The 6286-nt window shown below is 42.6% G+C and overlaps 1 pseudogene; it reads left to right on the top strand.

Annotated features, from left to right (window-relative positions):
* Positions 1 to 2488: 2488 nt before the first annotated feature.
* LOC146650625 (uncharacterized) lies at positions 2489 to 3536 on the top strand (annotated as a pseudogene).
* Positions 3537 to 6286: the final 2750 nt, after the last annotated feature.

Below are 6286 nucleotides of genomic sequence, written 5' to 3'. Positions count from 1 at the left end.
AAAGGCAGGCATTTTAGTAGAAACAACTGAAACAACCTGTTACACTCCGATTTTCCCAGTGAAAAAAGCAAACACGGGGAAATATTGACTAGTACATGACCTTTGCAAAACCTGATCTATGGCAAACACTTAGCTCTGAAAGATGAAATAGAATGGACACCAGAGGCAGATAAAGCATTTATTGACTTGAAACTTGCCCTGCAAACAAGCACAGTTTTAGCTTTGCCTGACTGTGACAAGCACTCTCCTTCCTGCGGAAGTAGATGGTGCCGAACACAACTGTATGCAGAAGCTAACTGAAAAAATGAAACCCCGACCAGACATTTTTAGTACACTGCAGCCTACTGTTTTAGAAGCGAAACCTTTAGCTTCCTCTTTTTCAGCACAGAGTGCAGAACTAGCGGTTATCATACGTGCATGCTGCGCAAAGGTCAAGATATATATATTCACACTGACAGTCAATATGCGTTGCACACCACAAAAGGTAATTCAGAGGTTACTAAAGGCAATAACTTCGCAGGCCAAGCCGCAAAGAAGGCCGCACAGCAATCAATATGAACTTTAATGTCTGAAACTTCACAGCTAATACCACTTGATGTACTTAGAGATGAATAGGAAGCCGCTCCTATAGCAGAGCGAAAGAAATGGCTAAAGTGTGGAGCACGGCTACAAAATTGCTACACAAGACAGCAGCATTAGTGACAAATAGCTTAAAGCATTTGTCAAGGGGTGGAATGATGAGTATCCTCCCCAAACACTTCTATACTCAAAATTTTGAAGCTTCAGCACAAGAGCCTATCAGAACATGCATGATTTGCCAGAAACATAATGCCCAAGGGAATCTAAGGCCCAAAAGAGGTCATTTCCCCACTCCACCTCACCCATTTCATACCATACATATGGATTTCATCCAACTAAACAAACACCAGCAACTAGAGTACGCACTAGTAATAATAGATGTATTTTCAAAATGGCCTGAGATCTATTCAGTGAAAAAGGCTGATGCAATAACAGTAGCAAAATGTCTGTGCAATCACTATATTCCAACATACAGAATACCAAGTCTAATAAGATCTGATAATGGCACACACTTTGTGAATGAAGTCATATCAAAGGTATCTGAAGCGTTAGGTTTCAGCATAAAACACCACTGTTCATACCACCCACAGAGCGCAGGATTGGTGGAAAGGACAAATGGCACTATAAAACAAAGATTGAGAAAATGTATGGAGGAAACCGGCCGCCCATGGCCTGAATACATAGGGTTGGTTAAAATGTGGATGAGACTAACACAGGGCTCAAACAAACTAACACCCTTTGAAATAGTGCATGGGCGACCCTTTCCCCTTCCTATTACTAGTGAACCAATAGATAAATCAATAAGAGAAACAACATTAGCAGAATGGATGGCAAAGCTGCTAGAGAATAAAGAAATAATAACGAACAATCAACTGCCGAGTGATTCTCTTCCAGTCTCTTCCAGGTTGAAACCAGGCGACTGGATCCTGATCAAAGTACTCCAAAGAAAAAACTGGAGCACTCCCAGGTGGGAAGGCCCCTACCAGGTCCTGATCACCACGCCCACGGCATGCAAAATTGCTGAACGACCTTCGTGGATTCATCAAAGTCACACCAAAAGGGTAGAGCCTATCTAAAGCATAGACCCTAGTCTCCTCCAGACCTCTTTGTGTTCGCCCGGTGGGGGGTAGGGTGATCAGGTGGCAACACTCGTGAACCCACCTCTCTGGCCGGGGTCTACTCACTGGGGGTCTTGAGAGAGAGACACAAGGTCAAGAAGAAGAGACGCTCACCCAAGGGAAAATCATCCAATCAAGATGACCAACATGCTATTACCAACTCTTCTGAGCCTGCTGGTTGTCTCCCAGACACACGGGTTCAACCCTTGTAATGACACAGACGGACAGGCAAAGAAAACAGACGACCTCTACCTGTGTTACAACAAGACAAGCTTCACCTCTACCGTATGGATACCTTTTAACTCATTCTACGTAGGAGGATACAAAGCCGAAGCCTGGAAAGGCTACGACTGGTACCTATCCAGTTCAGACGGAAACAACCCAGGATGGGACACCGTTTTCACTTATACTGGAAACGATTGGATACCATACAAAGAAGATAAACTACAAGGGTCTGCAAAAAATCTTTCAAAACAACTGGACTTGACTCAAGCAAATGATCATTTGATACTGAACTTCAACACAGAAAGCAACCCACTGCTGGAGAAACACCAAGTTCACAGAAAACAACCCACCTGGTTCCAACAACTAAAAAATCCAGCACGCTCAGTGGAACGCTGGCAGGAGACTCAAGTTGCTATCATCTAACCCTGTTCATATACAAGAGTGGAAAAGACCCACATCATTTCCTGTCAATATGTAACAACATAACGAAGGAAGTAAACACCTCAACGAGCCCCTCTTCTACAGACACAACTCCTGTTTTGACCAAAGGCCCACTATCAACAACCATGACAGCAGTGATGATAGTAGGGCCAAAACTGAAATCAGACGACTGGTTCCGAATAACCACAGGTATCACAGGACACACAAACAACTGGCTGTTGCTGGCAGAACAAGCAGCTCAAGATGCTAGTGATGACTGCATGGTCTGCCTAGGACCAAGACCAATACTGAGAGTGGTACCTGCACCTATAGGAGAAGATTGCCTGACAGCTGTCATGAACTGTACCAACATTGGAAACTCAAACTGCACAAAATGGGACAGAATTTTCCCCATCACCAAACAAGAAAAGAGAAAACCCATCTTCTCACGAGACGTGACACCAACAAACCACACCTGCATAAATATGACAGGTCCAGGAGAGAGGCTGGGAAGCCTTAATGCATCAAGCTGTCTAACCAGTACAGAAGTGGACCCCTCATTCAAACCAGAGAGCAGAGCCGATGTCTGGTGGTGGTGTGGGGACCCACAACTGTACGACCGCCTGCCCGGAAACTGGACTGGTGTCACTGTTGCTGCCCGTCCAAGTCATCAAACTCTCAGCCACTGACATCACCATAACAGCAGGACAACTGAAACTGGAGGGCCGAAAGAAGAGATCGGCACCAGTACAACCTGGACCAGATCCAACTTACGTCGACGCCATAGGAATTCCCCGAGGAGTACCAGATGAATACAAACTGGTGGACCAAGTGGCTGCCGGTTTTGAATCTTCAATATGTTGGTGGTGCACAATCAACAAGAACGTGGACCGCATAAACTACGTCCATTACAATGTGCAACGCCTAGGAAACCTGACACAATCGGGACTCCATGCAGTAGCTGAGCAACTGAGAGCTACATCACTGATGTCTTTCCAGAACAGAATCGCGCTGGACATGCTACTGAGCGAGAAGAATGGGGTGTGTTCGATGTTCGGAGAGCAATGTTGTACCTTCATCCCTAACAACACAGCAGCTGATGGAAGTCTGACCAGAGCCCTAGAAGGCCTGAAGACTCTGAACGAGAAAATGAAGGAGCATTCTGGAGTTGACACTTCCACGTGGGACAACTAGATGGACATGTTTGGGAAATATCGGAGTTTGGTGTCATCAATCCTGGTATCCGTAGCAGTATTCGCAGCCATACTCACCTTGTGCGGATGCTGTTGCATACCTTGTATCAGAGCACTGATAAACAGACTTATCGCAACAGCCATAACTCCCCATGTCACATCCCCACCAGAGACTATGATGCTCCTTGAAAACAATGAAAGTGACACAGACTCTGAGGAAGAAGAGGACGACATATAAATAAGGAAAAAGAATTTATAATGTTGAACATTTAACTTTGCTAAATGACACTCTAGTTGAAAATGTACCCGCAAGTGACTAGAAGTTGATAAGATGCAAAATATTTGAACAACAACAGGGAATGATAGAAGTAACTTTTAAGTTTAAACTGCAGATGTCTATTATTAAAAGATACCTCCGTTATAAAGCTTTCAAATGTATTAAAATGTTCATATATTTTTGTATCACATGCCATTACATCCTGTCACGTACACACACACACACACACACACACACACACACACACACACACATGCTGATAAGTAAGCTTGAAAAACAGGAAATGCTATGCAACTGTCTCTTGGTATAAATAAATCTGACTGCAATGCCTCGGTTGTGAGTATCACCCGATCACTCACCCGTGCACGTAGCTCTATGAAACTCCTTATGACTGTCTTGTATTCCTTCATCGTATTTAAAAATGTCACACACCACTGACAAATTCTCAAACACGTACCCTAAAGCAGATGACTCGTAATCTGGAGAGGAAATGGCGTGTCACAAATCTAGAGGATCATCATTTAGCCTGGAGAAATAGTTTGCTGCTTTATAAGAAAGCCCTCTGCAAAGCCAGAACATCTTACTATTCATCACTGATTGAAGAAAATAAGAACAACCCCAGGTTTCTCTTCAGCACTGTAGCCAGGCTGACAAAAAGTCAGAGCTCTTTTGAGCCAACCATCCCTTTAACGTCAACTAGTAATGACTTCATGAACTTCTTCACAAATAACATTTTTATCATTAGAGAAAAAATTACCAATAATCATCCCACAGATGTAATATTATCTACAGCTACTCTTAGTACCATTGATGTTAAGTTAGACTCTTTTTCTCCAATTGATCTTTCTGAGTTAACTTCAATAATTACTTCCTCCAAACCATCAACGTGTCTTTTAGACCCCATTCCTACAAAACTGCTCAAAGAAGTCCTGCCATTAATTAATTCTTCGATCTTAAATATGATCAGCTTATCTCTAATAATCGGCTATGTACCACAGGCCTTCAAGCTGGCTGTAGTTAAACCTTTACTCAAAAAGCCATCTCTAGACCCAGCAGTCTTAGCTAATTATAGGCCAATCTCCAACCTTCCTTTTATATCAAAAATCCTTGAAAGAGTAGTTGTCAAACAGCTAACAGATCATCTGCAGAGGAATGGTTTATTTGAAGAGTTTCAGTCAGGTTTCAGAGCTCATCACAGCACAGAAACAGCTTTAGTGAAGGTTACAAATGATCTTCTTATGGCCTCTGACAGTGGACTCCTCTCTGTGCTTGTCCTGCTAGACCTTAGTGCAGCATTCGATACTGTCGACCATAATATCCTATTAGAGCGATTAGAACATGCTGTAGGTATTACAGATACTGCACTGCAGTGGTTTGTATCATATCTATCTAATAGACTCCAATTTGTTCATGTAAATGGCGAGTCCTCTTCACACACTGAGGTTAATTATGGAGTTCCACAGGGTTCAGTGCTAGGACCAATTCTGTTTACATTATACATGCTTCCCTTAGGCAGTATCATTAGAAGACATAGCATACATTTTCACTGCTATGCAGATGACACCCAGCTCTATCTGTCCATGAAGCCAGATAACACACACCAATTAGTTAAACTGCAGGAATGTCTTCAAGACATAAAGACCTGGATGGCCGCTAACTTTCTGCTTCTTAATTCAGATAAAACTGAGGTTATTGTACTCGGCCCTGAAAAGCCTAGAAATATGGTATCACAATACAATACAATAATCTAACCCTACTCAACAAAACAGAAATTTTCTCTGGTAAAAGCAAATTGTTTGTCCACATTTATTCATCCCCACCTTCATCCAGTCACACACATCCACTCACATGCATTCACACCATATTTTTTGCTAATAGTGGAGCCTCCTGCGCAAGTGATCAGATTCTCCACCCTCAGCAAAATGAGCTCATATATTTTTTTTATTTTCCATAGGAAAACAGTTCTTTATGCTTTTGGACTGGATTGACTCGCTACAATCCTTTTAGACAGGGACTTACGACCTGATCAGGTCCCCACAGGTAGCTTTCTCCTCAGCCAGTTGTAATCTGGAAAGCCCACCTTATATTTGCTCTCCCGAGAATTTGTCAGCGCTGGTATTCACTGTTGCAGGCCTGCTTAGAACAAAAATGAGAAAAAGAGAGCTGATTATTAGCTCATGAAAACACAAAACAAAATCACCTGACAGGTTTTCTCTAAGTGCACTGTTACAAAAATAATGGGCCCCCTCTTAGACATGTCCATGTTTCCTAAAACTCCCTCTATTAAAACAAAAAACAAAAACAACCCGAACCTAACTGACAGAATCAACCCATCACCACAACAACCTCAAAAACCTTAAACACACAGAAGTTTTGCCACCACATAATTTCACCTCCCCAATACACCGAAAGTCTTGTTAAAACCACACAATTTGCACACAACAATCACCCCCTTTATGCACTTTAACATACTT

This window comes from Rhamphochromis longiceps, linkage group LG16 (assembly GCF_057381845.1).
Source record: "Rhamphochromis longiceps isolate RC_006_pf linkage group LG16, R_longiceps_female_GT1.1, whole genome shotgun sequence".
Lineage (NCBI taxonomy): Eukaryota > Metazoa > Chordata > Actinopteri > Cichliformes > Cichlidae > Rhamphochromis > Rhamphochromis longiceps.
This window is presented reverse-complemented; position numbering and strand designations above follow the sequence as displayed.